Source organism: Gossypium hirsutum, chromosome A11 (genome assembly GCF_007990345.1).
Source record: "Gossypium hirsutum isolate 1008001.06 chromosome A11, Gossypium_hirsutum_v2.1, whole genome shotgun sequence".
NCBI lineage: Eukaryota > Viridiplantae > Streptophyta > Magnoliopsida > Malvales > Malvaceae > Gossypium > Gossypium hirsutum.
Window position 1 is genome coordinate 101,669,978 of NC_053434.1, and position 21,721 is coordinate 101,691,698.

Sequence of the window (21,721 nt, forward strand, 5' to 3'; positions counted from 1 at the left end):
AAAAAAGAAAGATGTCATTTGGCTTGTTGTTGATAGATTGACGAAATCGACTCATTTTATTTTGGTACGTACTGACTATTCACTTGATAAGCTAGCTAAACTATACATTGTTGAAATTGTTAGATTGCACGAAGTGTCTATTTCTATTATTTTGGATAGAGATCCGAGATTTACTTTGAGATTTTAGAAGAAATTACAAGAAGCTTTGGGTATGAAGTTAAATTTTAGTATCGCTTTTCATCTGCAAACTGACAGTCAATTCCAAAAAGTAATCTAGATTCTCAAAGATTTACTTCACTATTGTGTTTTAGAGTTCGAATGTAGTTGGGAAAAATATCTACCTTTAGCCGAATTTTCTTATAACAGTAGTTTTCAGATGAGTATAAAAATGGCACTGTATGAGGCATTGTACGGCCGCAAGTGTCGAACTCCATTATACTGAACCAAGCTCAGTGAGAGATAGATTCACAAGGTTGATTTAGTTAGAGAAATCAAAGAAAAAATGAAAGTAATTTGTGATTGTTTGAAAGCAGCTTCGGATAAACATAAATCATACACAAATTTGAAAAGAAAAGAGATTAAGTTTCAGATTAATGATAAAGTATTTCTAAATGTATCTCCGTGGAAGAAGATTCTAAGATTTGGCCGTAAAGGCAAGTTAAGTCCATGTTTCATTGGGCCGTATGAGATTATTAAAAGAATAGGGCCAGTGGCATATCGGTTAGCTTGACCAACAGAGTTGGAAAAGATTCATAATGTGTTTCATGTGTCGATGTTGCGACGATATCGTTCTATTCCTTCACATGTGGTTTCACCAATAGAGGTTGAGATACGACCTGATATGACTTATGGTGAGGAACCGATCAAGATTTTGGCTCGGGAAGTTAAAAAGTTCAGAAATAAAAGTATAGCCCTAGTGAAATTTTTGTGGCAAAAACAAGGGTTTGAAGAGGCTACGTGGGAACCCGAGAAAGCTATGAGAAAATAGTACCCAAACCTCTTTTCTGGTAAGATTTTTTGGGACGAAAATCCGTAAGTGGGGGAAAGTTGTAACAGTCCGATTTTGGGTTTAGTCAGAACAGTGGTTTCAGGACAACGAATCCGACGAATTAAGATTTATTTTTTATTATATTTTTATGGTTTATTGTCTCATGGAATTTTTTCATGAAAATTTCATTTGAAAATTTTATCGATTGGACACTTAATTTAGCTAAATGGACTAAATTACAATAGGTGCAAAATGTATGGTCTAGAAGCTAGATGTAACACCCTAAACCCGGCCCGGACATTATTGCCAGATCCAGCGTGTCACATGGAAGTGTTTTATCAAATAACTTATTTTCATTGAAAACCCTTCTTTAAAATGAAAACCCTAATTACTTTGTAAAATCACTTCTCAGTCATGGATGCTTTATTTAAAACAGATGATCTATGAAAACATGTCATTTAAAAATTGAGTTGCGGAAACGTAGTATTTAAAAGCAGTTATGGTTTAGAAAAACAATTGTTCAACTTCTAATAAATGTAAAGCATAAAAAAATAATCCTAATTTGAAATAATAACCAGAGGAAAGGCCTTATTACAATCCGGGCTGAAATAACTTAGAATACTAGAAACTATTTGCTTAAGAACACAAGCCCAAGTCATCTTGCTAGCTGGCCACCTCGGAGCCCCTGCAACCGTCAAACCACCTACTGAGGATCACAAGAGAAAAATAAAAGAGGAGGTGATTTACGAAAACTCAGTGTGTACAAACCTCATCAATTGTAGAGCATGCATCACATCAATTTGGGCCTAGGCCCACTACAATAACGGTTGCACTTGGGCCTTAACCCATGGTAGCCTCAGTTGGGCCTAAGCCCGTGTCTCAATTAGAATCAGTTTACGCAATGCACAAATACCAATCCAACCCAGCAATCCGTATCCCATCCAACCCTACACTCTTGTGGGAATTTAATCGACCCACCCATCCCTACACTCCTAACGTAGCCCAGTTGCGGAACTACCTAACGTTGCAACAAAGCTGCTAATCATATATTGGGCTTAAAAAGCCATCGGTGGATCCGCGGTCGTCAAGCAACCATGCGATCCTCGTATACTTCCTCCGTTCCATAATTCTCAACCCATATACAACCTAAACATAATATCATATGAATGCAGTAGGTATACATGTAACATCCATAAATCTTACATTCCACACATAGGGTATTTTAGTCATTTTCAACCTTAGGGGAATTTTCAGTAATTTCTCTTTATTATGGGTTTATTACTTACCTTGGCCCATTAACAAGTCCTTGTTGACTAAAGCGAATAGATACTATGCACCAGGTAGGATTCCAAAGAAGAGGAGGTGAGTCATCAAGACTGCTTAAGTACCAAGCTCTCCCTAGATCCAATCCTAAGACATGCATATACCTATTGCCACACCTCAACCTTATGACTTGTCCACGGTCGTAATTAATTAATTAATTAATTAAGTTTTATGTCTGTTTAAGCAATTATCATATACTAGGCCCAAAACCCCTTACAAAACCTAGACAAGTCTACATACATGCATATGGCCCATTAGGCCCAATCTCTTTCATATAGCCCATTAGGCCCAAATCACATTCATATCGCCCATTTTGCCCAATCACATTTATAGTCATGCAATTGTATGACTTTTCATCACATAATGTCAAATTGCCAATTTCGCCTATTATAGGCCCTACGGCCCATCAGGCCCATTTAGCCCATTCTGGCCCGGTTGGCCAATACACGGCCCAAGTCTATGGAATCGCCCATGGGGCCTCTAATAACCTATTGGTTTCCCCTCTTATGAGTGTTCGCACACTCGCAAGACTATAATAGCCAAACTTCCGGCTTTTCGGCATTTCGACTTTTTGGCATTTCGCGATTTGCTAATCTACTATGTGTGTGCATTGTATGTATACATCTGGTACTAAACATGTTGCGATCTCCTTAGCCACGAAACTACAAATGATGTCACTCAACGATTAACCATACACTTATCAAATACGATCACCAAAAATTGAAAATCTCATCTTTGCCTTACCTTGGACGACAAGCCTTAACCACCCTTCCTTAATCACTAATCCCGAGTATTTCTTAAATCTGCATCAATCTTAATCATTAAGAACCAAACAAAATGTGACTCGCAATCATATTACGTCACTCTTAAATCACCCATGACCATTCATCCAACTTTAACCAATAAAAGAGGAGTACTTACCCAAAACCCCAAAACGCCTAAAGAGCAATTCGGCAAAGATCCAAAATTTGAGATTCGATACTAATCCCACAAGAATTGGCCGAAGTAGAGGGAGTAGTGGCAAAACATAGGGTCTTCAAGAAAAGCATTTTGGCTTTTTAGATTTGTATGGTGAAAGGGGTTATTCGGCACAATGAAGAAGAAAAGAAGAAAGAATCGGCTAAAACCAAAGGTGAATCAAAAGAGAATTTGAGAAGAGAAATAATGGAAAATCGGAAAGCAAGGAACAAGGAATTCGACTTCTGAGCACTTTGAGAGAAAAGTGTTTCAGAAACACAAAAAAATGAGGAATTCAGCTAAAGGAAGAGAAGTAATTTCGGCATTACCCTAGAATCCCCAAAATCGACACATGTATATACTATAGCCGAATTTGCTATCCCCAACTTCCTAATTCGGCTCCACTGCTCTACACCCCTCATCTCCTACTTTTTCTCCCTGATTAGTCCTTAATCCCTTCCTTAAATTTCTCCTCTGATCATTCCCTTCAGAGTTCACATCCAATGCCACTACTGGTCATTTATTGAGCAAAAATAAATCCTTCTTTTGAGTAAGGAGGGATTTGAACCCCAAAACTCCTTGCCATGCATGTGACCCTACTTGCCACTCTAACATAAGGCTATTGTGTCCAATTCCTTCTTCATTTATTTAAAACCCAAACTACTTGCCATCAAGGTTCTTTTAATTATTAAACTATAACTTCCTTTACCCCAAAGTTTGAACTCAAAAATTAACCAAGGCCTATTATCACATAAATAACACTTGACTAGGAATATTAAGCACACCTTTTATCAAAACCAAAAAAAAGTTCAAGATTTTTAGGGCGTTACAACTTTACCCCCTAAAAAAAATTTCATCCTCGAAATTCCCAACTATTAGTACAGCTGCATAACATAGACTACAACACCATGCTCCCGCTACGCACTCTAATTCCAAACTAAGTAAATAGCATATTATGGTTAAAGTACATACCAATATTCGCCTCTGGAGCGTCTCTGTCCTCTCAACAATGTGCTGCATAGGCTAACGTTAGCTATCTCACCTCAGCATGACCAGCACTTCTACCCGGTGCTCCACGGTCCAAACTGTTTCCACCCCTGGCCTGACCATGGCCTTTGGGCGGTTGTTGACCACCCCTCGATCGCTGTACATCACCGCTACCAAAGACTTGCCTCTGATCCGGTCTTCTGGGATACTCTCTGAGACGATGCTCCATGGAACCACAAGCTAGACAATCTCCCGTCCTCTTCCAACACTCGCCTACATGAGCTTTCCCATAATCAGCATAAGGTGGCACCGCTGGGTTAACAGCAGCGGGCCTTACTCTCACTGGCCCATTATCTTTGGCCCTAGCCCTAGGCCTCTGTCCAACACCAGGAGTCTCAGCCTCCCTTTTAATCTTACCCCTTTCTTTTTCCCGATTCAGGCGCTCAGCGTGCTTCACCTCTTTTGCTATCTTTGCTTTCTCTTCCAACTCTGAGAAAACTTGCTCCCTTTGTGAAGCTATTAATACTCTGAGACTATCCATAAGACCATTCTCAAACCTAATGCTACGCTCATAGTTTGTTGCCATCATAACTCTTGCATATCTACTAAGGCGTAGAAATTTCGCCTCGTACTCCGCCATAGATTTGTTTCCCTGGGTCAAGTTCAAGAACTCCTTCCTTTCAGCATCCACATAACTCGCACCCACATACTTCCCTTGAAATACAATTTTGAAGAACTCCCAAGTGACTTGCTCAGGTTGGGTGCCCTTTTTCACTATCAGCCGCTACTGGTAAGCTTATTCCCTAAGCAGTGACACTGCCCCTTTCAACTTTTGTTTAGGTGAATAGTTTAAGTCCTCCATTATGCTTTCAGTGGCCTCCAACCAGTATTTAGCCACGTTAGGAGCCAACCCAGCCACGCCCTTAAAGATCTCAGCCCCATTTGATCGAAGTCGCTTCAAAATTGACCCCCGATTTCCCGTACCATTATTGGGCCTTGAGACCCTTTCCAAAATCCTCAGCATTGCCTGCGACAATGCATCATTCCCCGTGGCCTGATCATACGGTCCAGTCTCAACCATGGGTGAGACCGGAGGCTCTTCTACTCCAACATTGCGCATATGGTACGATGCCGACGATTCAGCCCTAACACTTCTATAGCCTCGGCCATGGCTCTTGCACCTCTTCTAGCACTCATCGTTGATTCATGTATTATCTCGATTAGAAATTTTATGAAGTTTTAATTAGTTTCAATAATTAAGTTGATGTTTTATGAAAGTATGAAAAAGAAAGTTGTTTTCAAAAATCCTCTACAGTTTCAAGGTCCTACGGGCTTCAGTTTCACTCCAACTAAAAGCCTTAATATAATCATCTAAAGTAGTCCACTAACTATCTACAGTATATCTAATTAAACAAGTTTAATAATAAAAGAACTTACTTGGCTTGACGTCGGAGACTCGGTGTGCCGCACAACAAGATTTTTTTCCCCAAAACATTGTGATCCAATTCTTTTTTTAAGAAACAAACCCAAATAATAAATCCCACTTCATACCCTGAGTTTTTCAACTTTGCTTTGATACCACTAAATATAACACCCCAAACCCGGCTCGGACGTTATGGCCAGATCCAGCGCGTCACATTGAAGTGTTTTATCGAAAACCTTATTTTCATTGAAAACCATTCTTTAAAATGAAAACCTTAATTACTTTGTAAAATCACTTTTCAGTTATGGATGCTTTATTTAAAACATATGATCTATGAAAACATGTCATTTCAAAATTGAATTGCAAAAGCATAGTATTTAAAAGCAGTTATGGTTTAAGAAAACCATGTTCAACTTCTAATAAATGTAAAGCATAAAAAAATAATAATCCTAATTTGAAATAACAACCATAGGAAAGGCCTTATTACAATCCGGACTGAAATAACTTAAAATACTAGAAATGCTTAAAAACAAAAGCCCAAGTCGTCTTGCTAGCTAGCCACCTCGGAGCCCCTCCAACCGTTGAACCACCTACTGAAGATCACTTGAGAAAAATAAAAGAGGGGATGAGTTTACAAAAACTCAGTGTGTACAACCCTCATCAATCGTAGAGCATGCATCGCATCAATTTGGGCCTAGGCCCACTACAATAACGGTTGTACTTGGGCCTTAGCCCATGGTAGCCCCAGTTGAGCCTGAGCCCATGTCTCAATCAGAATAAGTTTGCGCAATGCATAAATACCAATCCAACCCTGTACTCCGTATCCCGTCCAACCCTCCACTCCTGTGGGGATTTAATCGACCCACCCATCCTTACACTCCTGATGTAGCCTGGTTGTGAAACTACCTAACGTTGTAGCAAAGCTGCTAATCATATATTGGGCTTAAAATGCCATCGGTGGATCCACGATCGTCAAGCAACCATGCGATACTCGTATACTTCCTCTGTTCCATAATTCTCAACCCATATGCAACCTAAATAGAATATCATATGAATGCAGCAGGTATACATGTAACATCCGTAAATCTTACATTCCACACATAGGGGTATTTTAGTCATTTTCGCCCTTAGGGGCATTTTCGATAAATTCTCTTTATTATGAGTTTATTACTTACCTTAGCCCGTTAACAAGTCCTCGTTGGCTAAAGTGAACAGATACTATGTACCAGGTAGGATTCCAGAGAAGAGAAAGTGAGTCATCAAGACCGCTTAAGTACCAAGCTCTCCCTAGATTCAATCCTAGACATGCATATACCCATTACCACACCTCAACCTTATGACTCGTCCACGATCGTGATTAATTAATTAATTAATTAATTAAGTTTTATGCCTGTTTAAGCAGTTATCATATAGTAGGCCCAAAACCCCTTACAAAGCCCAGGCAAGTCGTTATACATGCATATGGCCCACTAGGCCCAATCTCTTTCATATGGCCCATTAGGCCCAAATCACATTCATATGACCCATTAGGTGCAATCACATTCATAGTCATGCAATCGTATGACTTTTCATCACTTAATATCAAATTGCCAATTTCATCTATTGTAGGCCCTACAGCCCATCGGGCCCATTTAGCCCATTCTGGCCCAGTTGGCCAATACATGACCCAAGTCTATGGAATCGCCCACGGGGCCTCTGATAACCTATCAGTTTCCCCCTTACGAGTGTTCGCGCACTCGCAAGACTATTGTAGCCAAACTTCTGGCTTTTAGGCATTTCGGCTTTTTGGCATTTCGTGATTTTCTGATCTACTATGTGTGTGCAGTGTATGTACACACCTGGTACTAAACATGCTGCGATCTCCTTAGCCACGAACCTACAAACGATGTCACTCAACGATTAATCACACACTTATCAAATACGATCACCAAAAATTAAAAATCTCACCTTTTCCTTACCTTGAATGACAAGCCTTAACAGCCCTTCCTTAATCACTAATCTCGAGTATTTCTTAAATCTGCATCAATCTTAATCATTAAAAACTAAACAACAAGTGACTCACAATCATCTTAAGTCACTATTAAATCATCCATGACCATTCGACCAACCTTAACTAATAAAAGAGGAATACTTACCCAAAACCCCAAAACACCTAAAGAGCAATTAGGCAGAGATCCAAAATCTGAAATTTGATACTAATCCCACAAGAATCAGCCGAAGTAGAGGGAGTAGTGGCCGCATAAAAGGGTCTTCAAGAAAAGCATTTTGGCTTTTGAGATTTGTATGGTGAAAGGTGTTATTTGGCACAAATAAGAAGAAAAGAAGAAGGAATCGGCTAAAACTAAAGGTGAATCAAAAGAGAATTTGAGAAGAGAAAGAATGGAAAATTGACAAGCAAGGAACAAGGAATTCGGCTTTTGAGCCCTTAGAGAAAAAAGGGTTTCGGTAACACAAAAAAAGAGGAATTCGGCTAAAGAAAGAGAAGTAATTTCAGCATTACCCCAGAATTCCCAAAATCGGCACCTATATATACTATAGCTGAATTTCCTATCCTCAACTTCCCAATTCGGCTCCACCTCTCTACACCCCTCATCTCCTACTTTTTCTCCCTGATAACTCCTTAATCCCTTCCTTAAATTTCTCCTTTGATCACTCCCTTCAGAGTTCACATCCAACGCCACTGCTAGCCATTTATTGAGCAAAAATAAATCCTTCTTTTGAGCAATGAGGGATTCGAACCCCAAACCTCCTTGCCATGCGTGTGACACTACTTGCCACTCCAACACAATGCTCATTGTGTTTAATTCCTCCTTCATTTATTTAAAACCCAAACTACTTGCCATCAAGGTTCTTTTAATTGTTAAATTATAATTTCCTTCACCCCAAAGTTCGAACTCAAAACTTAACCAAGGCCTATTATCACATAAATAACACTTGACTAGGAATATTAAGCACACCTTTCATCAAAACTGAAAAAAAAAAGAAAAGTTCAAGATTTTTGGGGCATTAAACTGGAGGTGTCTAATTGCTAATAAATTTTAAATTGAAAGTCCTTAGATGGTAATTAGACCATTTCTTAATTAGATGGACAAAAATGGATATGATTAGGTGAAATTTTAAAGTTATGCAAGAGGGGCATTTTGGTTATTTTTTTAAATAAAGCCAAAATAACTAAATAAAAGTCTTCATCTTCATCAATTTAGTCTAGGGTTTGTAAGCTACTAAGCTCGATTGTACGTCCGTTCTAGCCCCATTTTTAATGATTTTCATGTTTTTGAGATCCTTGTAACCTAATCTAGCTATTTCAAGGACTAATTTGAAAGAAAGATGAAGTTTAAAATTTTACCCATGTTAGATATCTGTGTCTTTTGATGTCTAATGGTAGAAAATGCATGTTCGATATTAGATAAACAACTTTTGCTAAGTGATTTTTGGTAAAAATGTCAAAAAGGACTTATTTGGAAAAGTTATAAAATAAGTTATATAAGTGTGATTAAGTGGAAAATGTGGATTGGTATAAGTATAAAAATGGTTTGGCTAGGCTTGGGTTTTGAAGAAATTGAATGCATTTTATTTTACGAGCCTAGGGACTAAATCGTAAAAAATGTAAAAAATTAAGAGCAAAAATGTAATTTTGCCATAATATGATTTTTAGGCTAAATTGAATAATTTGAGTATTAAATGAGTTAAATTTGTTATTATAGATCAAGAAAAATGAGGTACCGACCTAAATCGGGGGAAAAACAAAGTGTTTGACGATTCGATCCAATTTTACTATTTTTGTTCCGAGGTAAGTTCATATCTAAATAATGCATTAGTATAATTATGTTTTAAATGCATTAATATTGTATGAATTGTGATTGACTCTTTGGATTTATTTGAAAAAGTTTTGACAAGCGAGAAATCCCATTGAACCTTAGGAATAGAATAGGATACGAGTGATGTGTCACTAGGAACCCATGTGTATATCTGATTACATAATCCGGGTGCTGCTCTGTATGTCCTACCAGTGGCTGGGTAGTCCGACATGTGTTGAGGATACCTGACAGCTTGTGTTAACAGCACTGTGTAGCTACGTCCTGATTGACACCTTGTGTGATCAGGCCTGTGAATAGCTCAAAAATGAGCCCATATGTATTATGAGATATGAGGAAGCTTCGACTACATATATGGCACTTATGTGCAAGATTTTTGAGTATCCGTTAATATTCTGAGTGTTCAACGGGAATGTCAAAGTTGTGAAAAGATGTTGTTATGTTGCGAGTTGGTACAGGTATGTACATAAAACTCATAAGTAATGAGCTCGAAATGTGATGAACTCTTGGTAGGATTGTGATTGAGTAAGTTATGGCTACGAGATTTTGATAACGTTCATGCTAATCTTTTTCATGTTAATTGTATGTTAATTGTGTGGTTATGATGCTTATTATTTGCATAGGAACTTACTAAGCTATAGAGCTTACTCCCCTTCCTTTCCCTTGTCTTGTAGTGTCACCAAGCTAGCTCGGGATTCAGAGATCGTCAGATATCCACTCACACTATCAAGAATTATTTTGGTACCAATGAATTCAACATTTTAAGTTATGGTATGTATAGGGGACTTGGTTATTTTGTTATGTGTCATAATTGTTTTGGCCAAATGTGTTGGCTTATAGTGGTTAGAAGTTCATTTTGTCTAAGGCCATTTGAAATGAGCCAATATTGGTTATAAGTATATTTATAAAAAGATGCCTTTCATGAATGATGTGTTGATGTCTTGGTTGTGGATGTTAGTTGTATATATATTCTTGGATTGGTGCTATATTATGTTCTGGGTGGCAAAATGGCTTGGTAAATAGCCTTATCTTTGTCCACACAGGCAGACACACGGGCATGTGTCTAGGCCGTGTGCGACAGACGGCTTGCCTTATGGGCATGTGTTTAGGCTGTATGTCCCCTGCACCATAATTTTTCCAAAACAGAATGCCCAATATTGAGTACAAGGGCAGAGACACGGCCATATGTCTCAGCCGTGTGAAGGGCACAACCTTGGACACAGGTGTGTGTCCCAGGCGTGTGAAGTCTGCACCTATTTAATGAAAAGTCATGAATTTTAAATCAACCACACGGCCTAGCACACGGGCGTGTAACTTGGCTTTGTGTCTTCAATTTGTTCTTGGGTAACAAACAGGGAGTTACATGGTTTCGGGACACGGGCGTGTGTGACCACAAGCCTTCTCGTACGGGCGTGTCCCATATTCACATGGGCGTGTGACCCCTGTTTAGTGAAAAATTTTCTAAGTTTTGTAAAATTTTCACTTTAAAAGCATGTTTTAGGCCTCGTAGACTCGTATTAAGGGCTTTATGATTGAATGTAAAAAGTTTTAATTTGGATGGAAATTTGTGGCTAAAAAATGTACGTTTGTTCGTGTGATAAGTCCGGTAATTCCTCGTACCATATTCCGGCGTTGAATACGGGTAAGGGGTGTTACAGCGATAAACAAAAAGATTCAACCATATAAGCAGAAATAGTATTTTTATTCTTATTAATAATATTGAGTTGGAACATACTCTCATACATATACCCTTTCCCTATAAAAATTCCTCCCTTAGACAAAATAAACTTATTTGTCTCAAAAACTAGTTTGAAACCAAACTTGTTCAACAGACTTCTAGACACTAAATTTTTCCTAACTTCTAGTACATAATATACATCATTTAAGGTTAAAACCTTTCTAGAAGTGAATTGTAGTTCCATAGATTATTTGCCTTTGATTGCTATGGTGGAAGAATTTCCCATGTATAAGACATTGTCATTTTCATATTGCGAGAACTTTGTGAACATGCTTTTGTCTTTGCACACATGTTTGGTTGTTCTGGTATTAATCCACCATGTATTATCATCTTGTGCCATATTAATGTCAGATATATTTGCAATGAACTTTTCGTTATTATCAGCCTTAGAAGATGATTTCTTCTTTATAAATCGACATTCATTCTTGAAAAATCCCCGCTTACCACAATGATAGCATGAGCCCTTTTATTTTTTTTGAACTTAAGTGCTCTATCAGTCTGTTTGAACTTTCTCTTCAATTGTTTAGTAGTTTGTACTTCCTCCGTAACATGAACTTTGGCATTCTCAGAATTTAGACTCTAATCTTGCTTTCAATATTCTTCTTCAGTACAAAGATTGTAACACCCCCACGCCCGAAACCGTCACCGGAGTCAAGCTTGAAGTGTTACTAAACTTATCTTACCTTTTAAACAACTCTAGACCGCTTATTTTAATTTTCGGAATAAACTATTTTTCCGCGTCATGGTTTCTCAAAAATTCATTTCTCGAGTTTCAAAACTCAAAATCAAGATCTGCAAATTTTTCCTAAAACTAGACTCATATATCTATCTACTAATTTTTTTCTAGAATTTTTGACTTAGCCAATTAGTACAGTTTACTAGTTAAATTTACCCCTGTTTCAGAATTCGACTGCACTGGCCTCTACTTACTTCGAACCACGTTTCTCTCTGTACAAAAATCATATGTCTATATCGTTAATTTCTATTAAAACTAGATTCAATAAGGACTCTAACCATATAAAGTACACCGCCTAAATATTTTTTTAAAATTTATGGTGAATTTCTAAATTTGGAACAGGGGATCCAGAAATCGCTCTAGCCCTATTTCACCAAAACTCAGATACCCTATAAAATACAAACGTTTACCTATTTTGCTGATTCCATATGAAAATAGACACAACGAGATTTAATTTCATATATTATTCACCATCAACCCATGTCTCTAAAATTTCTTGTGATTTTTCAAAATCCCGTTATTTCTGATACTTGAATCTGTTTTAAGTTACTTTCACATTTTTCTTAGTTTTCATGTGATAATTACTACTTAATCATACATACTATTAAACATGTATATCATCAGCCACTCTATTAGCTAATCACTAGCAAGTATTTACACATCATTCATTGATCATATCATATCAAAAGAAACCAAGTTCCTATACATGCCATACACAAAACGAGACGTCTAACTATACCAATGTGATTTCTTCGATAGTGTGATCGGGTCTCCGACGTTTCCTTCGATCCCCTAGTGGCTTGATAAAAACTATAAGAAAAAGAAAATAAAGAAAGTAAGCACTAGGCTTAGTAAGCTTACAAGCAAATAAATTACAACATTCAACATAATGATTAATTATACATAATGTCACCTAGCCTCATAAACATTCTTTACTTCTTATTTTCTACCTTCTTCTTTACTCACTTACCTTCTTTCTTACCTGACCTTTCACTTTTCATAAATATAATCTACCTTCCCTTTTGCTGATAATTCACTGTAATTTAACATGTACAATGACCCGTTGAACCACTCGGAATACTAAGGATACTAAGGTCGTTCCTGTCTATCAATATCCTGCCAATGCCATGTCTTCGACATGGACTTACATGAATTATTCCTGTCTCCAATGCCATATATATATAATATGGGCTTACATGGCTCATTCCTGTCTCCAAAGCCATATAACTGATATGGACTTACATGGCTCATTTCTGTCCTGTCAACCCCAATATCCTAACATTCCTAAGGTTCAAACGGGGCTTCCTAATGCTTTTTCTCTGTCCCTTCGCCTTTAATTCGACTTTAAATATTAAAAGAAAATAAGTATATAAATGCAGGAAATTTACAATAATAAAGTAAAATAAAATAATATTGCATTTATTTACTGTAAACTTACCTCGATACAAAATGTGACTAAACTTTACAATTTAGTCCTTTACTTTTTCTTTTCCCCAATCTACTCCCGAATTTCGCTCTTCTTGATCTATAATAGCAAATTTAACTTATTTAATATTCACATTTATCAAAACAGTCCTTGACCCAACTTTGGAAAAATTACATTTTTGCCCCTAAACTTTCACATATTTGCACTTTTTCCCCAAGGCTCGTAATTTAAACTTCATCCTATTTTCTTATGTTTTATGACATGCTGATCATTTTTCCCTTCTATGACAACATCAAATTCACACTCTAACATGTACTTATGACTATTAGGCATTTTTACCGATTAAGCCCTTTTACTCGTTTCCACTTAAAACCGAGTAGCACAAGTTGTCTAACATAATTTAAAACCTCATATTCTACCATAAAACCTCAAAATAAATACTTTTCACCTATGGGTATTTTTCCAAATATGAACCCTAACTTAAATTATTGCTAGCATAAGCTTTATCGAGCTACCGGGACTCCGAAAACGTAAAGAACATTAAAAACAGGGCTTGGAATCACTTACTATGGAGCTTGAAAGCTTGAAAGAAACCCTAGCTATGGATAACCCTTGAAATTTCGTGCTAATGAAGAAGATGATGAATTTTGTGTTATTTTTCCCTTTTTATTTCATTTAATATCCAAATGACCAAAATGCCCTTCCTTATTAAATTTTCAAAAATTCCATCCATGTCCTATTTTTTCCATGAACTTAGAAATTGGTCAAATTATTATTTAAACCCTCCTACTTAATATTACAAAGCAATTTCATACTAAAAACTTCTAGAATGCAAGTTTTACAAATTATTCGATTTAGTCCCTAATCTCAACTTAAGCACTTTATGCATAGAATTTCATCACGAAATTTTCACACAATCATGAAATCATATCATGAACCTCAAAATAATAATAAAATAAATTTTTATACCTCGAATTTATGGTTTCGCAACCACTTTTCCGTTTAGGCCCTATTTTGGGATGTTACATTTCTCCCCACTTTAGGGATTTTCGTCCTCGAAAATCTTACCTGTGAAGAGATTTCGGTACTGTTTTCGCATAGCCTCTTCGGGTTCCCATGTAGCCTCGTCTACCCCATGTCTATTCAATCTTACTTTCACAAGTGCAATACTTTTGTTCCTTAATTGTTTTATCTACTAATACATGCTTGCCTAATGGATTCGATACTTTAATCACAAATTCTGTAGATTCTATAGGCATACTTGTACTAGACATCAATTTCTTGCAAACATATGAATGAGTTTAACTCGGATCAATCAAAGCAATGACATTAATATCATATAGAGAAAATATACCCGTAATCACATCGGGGAAGGATGCCTCTTCGCGTGCACGAATAGCATAAGTCCTTGCAGGGGCTCTAACATCTGGTCTCACAGCCGAATCTCTTGAGGTACCTCTGTTACTTGCTCCTACTCCCGGTTGCCTCGGTGATCTGCCTCTAGTAGGAGCATTTCTGGATCTAGCACTCTGTGTTATCTCTCGATTAGCCACCTCTGGACATTCTCGTACAAAATGATCTGGAGCACCGCATTTATAACAAACATTTTTGCCTGCCCGACAAGGACCAATAATGAAGTCTACCACACCATGAACACCCTGATCTACCCTGTCCAACATTACCTACACTCGCAGTCGAGGTGTTCTGAGCCTTCGAATCCTTAAATCTGCTGCCTCTATTCTGACTAGAATACCCAGCTGAGAAACTAGATTTAGTAGAAAACTCCTTTGGTCTTTTGGATGTAGCCTGGAATGACCTGCTCATCTGTCTCTTCTTTGTATCTTGTGTCTCTGTCTCAACTTTGCCTTTTGTTTTTAATAGCTTTTCTGCCTTACAGGCTCCCTCAACTAAAATAACGAACTCTTTTATTTCTAGGACACCCACTGACAGTCGGATATTATCATTTAGCCCATCCTCAAACCTTTTACACATAATAGCCTATGTGGACACACATTCTCTAGCATATTTACTGAGCCTGACAAATTCGCACTCATAATCGGTCACTGTCATATTACCTTATTTCAATTCCAGGAATTCCTTTCTCTTCTGGTCAATAAACCTCTGACTGATGTACTTTTTACGAAATTCCTCCTGAAAGAAATCCCAAGTGACCTTCTCCTTTGGTACAACTGATACAAGTGTCTTCGACCACTAGTAGGCTGAGTCTCTAAGAAGTGATACTACACATTTCATACATTCCTCGGGTGTGCAAGATAATTCGTCAAAGACTCTGATAGTATTTTCTAACCAAAATTCTGCTATTTATGCATCATCATCTTTTGTTGCTCGGAACTCTTCTGCCCCTTGTTTCCTGATTCTATCAACTGGTGGTTTTTCTCTTATCACTGTACCTGTGACTGGGGAGCTTGAGCTACATGGGTAGCCTGAGAATCATGAGGGGGTGGAGGTCTAACTGCCGGATTCGTACAAACGAACTCAGCAAACAAATCATTCAAAGCTTGGAACAGAGCTTCTCGAGTCACTCCTCCCTGATTAACTGTTACTGGCCTATTCTCAGATGGCGCTGCCCCTTCCGCGGGAGCAGGCGCATTACTTTCTACATCAACATCACCAGCTCGCTCGGGATCCATTACTATAAAACAAAATATCTAAAAATCGTCAGGAGTCGTCACACTATCAAAATACAGGTATGGCATGTATAGCTAGACTTTTACTCAAACTAACTGTTCCGAGAACCGACTAAACCTGCTCGGATACCAATAAATGTAACACCCCCACGCCCAAAATCGTCACCGGAGTCAAGCTTGAGGTGTTACTAAACTTATCTTACCTTTTAAACAACTCTAAACCACTTATTTTAATTTTCGGAATAAACTATTTTTCCGCATCATGGTTGCTTAAAAATTCATTTCTCGATTTTCAAAACTCGAAATTAAGATCCGTAAATTTTTCCTGAAACTAGACTCATATATTTATCTACTAATTATTTTCTAGAATTTTTTACTTAGCCAATTAGTACAGTTTATTAGTTAAATTTACCCCTATTTTAGAATTTGACTGCACTGGCCTCTACTTACTACGAACCACTTTTCTCTCTGTACAAAAATCATATGACTATACCGTTTGTTTCTATTAAAACTAGATTCAATAAGGACTCTAACCATATAAAGTACACCACCTAACAATATTTTTTTAAAATTTATGGTGAATTTCTAAAGTTGGAACAGGGGATCCAGAAAAGCCCTATTTCACCAAAACTCAGATACCATATAAAATACAAAACCTTTACCTGTTTTTCTTATTCCATATGAAAATAGACACAACGAGCTTTAAATTAATATATTATTCACTATCAACCCATGTCTCAAAAATTTCTTGTGATTTTTCAAAATCCCGTTATTTCTGATACTTGAATCTGTTTTTAAGTTACTTTCACATTTTTCTTAGTTTTCATGTGATAGTTACTACTTAATCATACATACTATTAAACATGTATATCATCAGCCACTCTATTAGCTAATCACTAGCAAGTATTTACACATCATTCATTGATCATATCATATCAAAAGAAACCAAGTTTCTATACATGCCATACACAAAACGAAACGTCTAACTATACCAATGTGATTTCTTCGATAGTGTGATCGGGTCTCCGACGTTTCCTTCGATCCCCGAGTGGCTTGATAAAAACTATAAGAAAAAGAAAATAAAGAAAGTAAGCACTAGGCTTAGTAAGCTTACAAGCAAATAAATTACAACATTCAACATAATGAATAATTATACATAATGTCACCTAACCTCATAAACATTCTTTACTTCTCATTTTCTACCTTCTTCTTTACTCACTTACCTTCTTTCTTACCTGACCTTTCACTTTTCATAAATATAATCTACCTTCCCTTTTGCTGATAATTCACTGTAATTTAACATGTACAATGACCCGTTGAACCACTCGGAATACTAAGGATACTAAGGTCGTTCCTGTCTATCAATATCCTGCCAATGCCATGTCTTCGACATGGACTTACATGAATTATTCCTGTCTCCAATGCCATATATATATAATATGGGCTTACATGGCTCATTCCTGTCTCCAAAGCCATATAACTGATATGGACTTACATGGCTCATTTCTGTCCTGTCAACCCCAATATCCTAACATTCCTAAGGTTCAAACGGGGCTTCCTAATGCTTTTTCTCTGTCCCTTCGCCTTTAATTCGACTTTAAATATTCAAAGAAAATAAGTATATAAATGCAGGAAATTTACAATAATAATGTAAAATAAAATAATATTGCATTTATTTACTGTAAACTTACCTCGATACAAAATGTGACTAAACTTTACAATTTAGTCCTTTACTTTTTCTTTTCCCCAATCTACTCCCGAATTTCGCTCTTCTTGATCTATAATAGCAAATTTAACTTATTTAATATTCACATTTATCAAAACAGTCCTTGACCCAACTTTGGAAAAATTACATTTTTGCCCCTAAACTTTCACATATTTGCACTTTTTCCCCAAGGCTCGTAATTTAAACTTCATCCTATTTTCTTATGTTTTATGACATGCTGATCATTTTTCCCTTCTATGACAACATCAAATTCACACTCTAACATGTACTTATGACTATTAGGCATTTTTACCGATTAAGCCCTTTTACTCGTTTTCACTTAAAACCGAGTAGCACAAGTTGTCTAACATAATTTAAAACCTCATATTCTACCATAAAACCTCAAAATAAATACTTTTCACCTATGGGTATTTTCCAAATATGAACCCTAACTTAAATTATTGCTAGCATAAGCTTTATTGAGCTACCGGGACTCCGAAAACGTAAAGAACATTAAAAACGGGGCTTGGAATCACTCACTATGGAGCTTGAAAGCTTGAAACAAACCCTAGCTATGGAGAACCCTTGAAATTTCGTGCTAATGAAGAAGATGATGAATTTTGTGTTATTTTTCCCTTTTTATTTCATTTAATATCCAAATGACCAAAATGCCCTTCCTTATTAAACTTTCAAAAATTCCATCCATGTCCTATTTTGTCCATGAACTTAGAAATTTGTCAAATTTTATTTAAACCCTCCTAATTAATATTCCAAAGCAATTTCATACTAAAAACTTCTAGAATGCAAGTTTTGCAAATTATTCGATTTAGTCCCTAATCTCAACTTAAGCACTTTATGCATAGAATTTCATCACGAAATTTTCACACAATCATGAAATCATATCATGAACCTCAAAATAATAATAAAATAAATTTTTCTATCTCAAATTTGTTGTTTCGCAACCACTGTTCCATTTAGGCCCTATTTCGGGATGTTACAAAGATGATTTGCCAAAGCCTTAAGAGATATTTCCTCTTTCCTATGTTTTAGACTTCTTTTAAAATCCTTTCAAGATGGAGGAAGTTTTTCTATTATGGAGGATACAATAATCATTTAATCCATTTTCATATCATATTGCTTGAATTGATTTAGCATCTTTTTGATATCACGAAATTGTTCCAAAACAGGACAACCATCAACCATTTGATAATTATTGAAATGACTGACAAGAAATTTCTTACTTGTAACATCTCCGGTCATGTATCTTGTCTCCAATTTGTCTCATAACTCTTTAGTGGTGACCTTGTTTTGGTAGGTGTCAAACAAACCATTAGATAAACCATTCAATATGTGGCCTATGAACATGTAATCAGCATTGTTCCATTTTTTTTTTCTTGCTCGGGTTGTAGCAACAGATTCGTTTTCATTTTCTTCAGGCCTTAGAGTATCCAAAACATAAGCAATTTTCAAAGTTGATAATATGAAATGCATCTTTTTCTACCATCGTCAAAAATTGCACCATCAATCCGATCAAGTTTGAAAAAGTTGGAAGCCAACCCCCTTAGTGTTCCACTTTCATGTGTTGTGGTAGTAATCATGAATTATAACCTTAAAATTGTTAGTACAAATCTCTAGTGAGGAAAATCTTGAACACACGAATGAAACTCAAACAAAAAAAAAAGATATAGGACAAGGCTCCAAGGTGTGTATCAAGCCACTATCATTAAAGTTATATTTGCCATCTTCGGTGTGTAAATGAGTTCCAAGAAAATTAGCCTCGAGGATACAATAAAGACAATGACTATTTGCATTTTGCGCTGACAAGAAAAATCTATTACGCACTGAGCAATGTATAACAATAAACTCAATTTCTAAAAAGGATTTCTGCAGTAATACTTTAAAGAATAATCTAATAATATTAGAAAATGAAGGAAGGAAAGGAAGAAAGAATATTAGAATTTATTGGTGTGATTTCCAAATGAACTCCCATTCCTATTTATAGGAATCTTCATGTCTCTTCATAGAGACATCTTTCAATAGGTGTCTTTCTGAAAAATAATGTCTTTAAAATAAACACATACTTATTCATTTAATATTATAACTATTCAAATAATATTATTTAAATAGTTATAAATCTTTTTCAAAAAACCAAATAATATAAATTTTGATTAATTACACCCATTCATTTATAGTTATTGGAACACTATAAATATTTGAAAATGTTCCAACATTTGGCAGTAGCCTAAACCCCTACTCTAAATTTCGAGTGTTAACTCTCTTATATCTATATTTATTTTATGGTTTTGTGCTTATATGATTATGAAATTTTGCATAGTGATGAGAAGCTCAAATATGTGATATGTAGATATGGTAACTACTATGGAAAGTGCAAATGTATAGATTATATACATTTTGTATGATTGTGATAGCGTTTTGCAAAAGATACTAACATGTAGTGATAGTGCACGGATAATCGGTAATTGATATTTGATTATTTTTGGATATTTTGGCCTTGTGATCCTGAAACTGTTGGGTATAGTTGGCATGCCATAGGATTGTGAGTGCTCACCTATATGTATAGTGATTTTGGGGATTGAGGCCCTGGGACATGTTTGTAGGGATAATGGAATGTAGCTAAGATCTATTCAAAGACACATGTGAGTGGAAATAAGGAGGGTGTTAGCTATATACTTCACTTTTGGGACAAGTTTGACTCGATGAGTATGTGGTGTGACGTAGATATGTGTATCCAATGTGTTATGATAGAGGTCTCTATAAATTTCATAACTCAAGTGTCAAATTATCTTGTATGTATATATATATGTGTGATATGTGATATATGCCTAAATAAGTATGTGGTTCCTATGCAAACTATTCTTATAAGTGATTGTGTGAAACGTGATACATGATTTTTGGAATATGTTTTGTGTTTTATGCTTGAATGAGTATGTAAATGTTATGTAAATGAATGATTAGAAAATCCATGTTAAAGTTTTATACGTTATTAGAATTAAGAGCAATGTATTTGTGACTATATGGCTGTTTATGAATGCATGGTGGCATGTTTGCGTTGTGGTTATTCTACTCATTCACTGAGCTTGTTAAAGCCCACCCACTCATTTCAACATATGCAGATTAGTGATGTTTCAGTGTGGGCGGTGTGGTTTTTCCGAGGTAGTGATCCAAGGAAGGCTTGTTTGTTCTTGTAGGTGTTCATTTATTTATTTACGTATTGGGGAATAAGGCAATGTGGTAGACTATGTTTGATTATTGCCATGATGTTCTAGGACTATTTGCTGGTTTTTGCTCTAGTTTTAAGAGGTTTACATGTTTATATTAAGCTCGATTTTATGAACATTGATGTTGGCTTATTGAATCCTACTCAGATACATTTTTGAAAATTTTGAACTGTTATCTTAGTCGTTTTGAAGATTATTTGACACGGTAAAAAGTGTGTGTTGAATAGATACATGATAGAATGGATTATATGCTTATGCATACTGTATTTTTGTAACGCCCCAAAATCTATTATAATTATTTTTATATGTTGTTGTTACACAAATGCATGTCTGCTTCAGTGGTTAAGGTTTCTGGGAAGTGTTGGATTGGTTCCAAGTTCAAGCCTTGGCTTGGGAAATTTTTTTTAATGAATAAACCCTTAGCTTTAGTTAGTAGACTTATAAATAAATCTTGTTAAAGATATGACAGAATGGGCCTGCTAGTCTAGTGGTTAAGTGGAGTGTTGTTGTTGCAAGGGGTTAGGAGTTCGAGTCTCAGCACGAGTGAAGGATTTCTTTTTAATTGTGGCTGTGTAGGTGTTTGTGTGTTAGTGAAATTCTAATACTAGTGGGCAATTGGAGTAGTTGAGAAGTGTGGGGGCTGTTGTGGCCGAATTTAGGAAGGATAATGGGGGGATTTTCAGTTGTTAAGGGATTTGGATAAGTGGGGATTTGGTTGAGAGATTTTAGGAGTGGT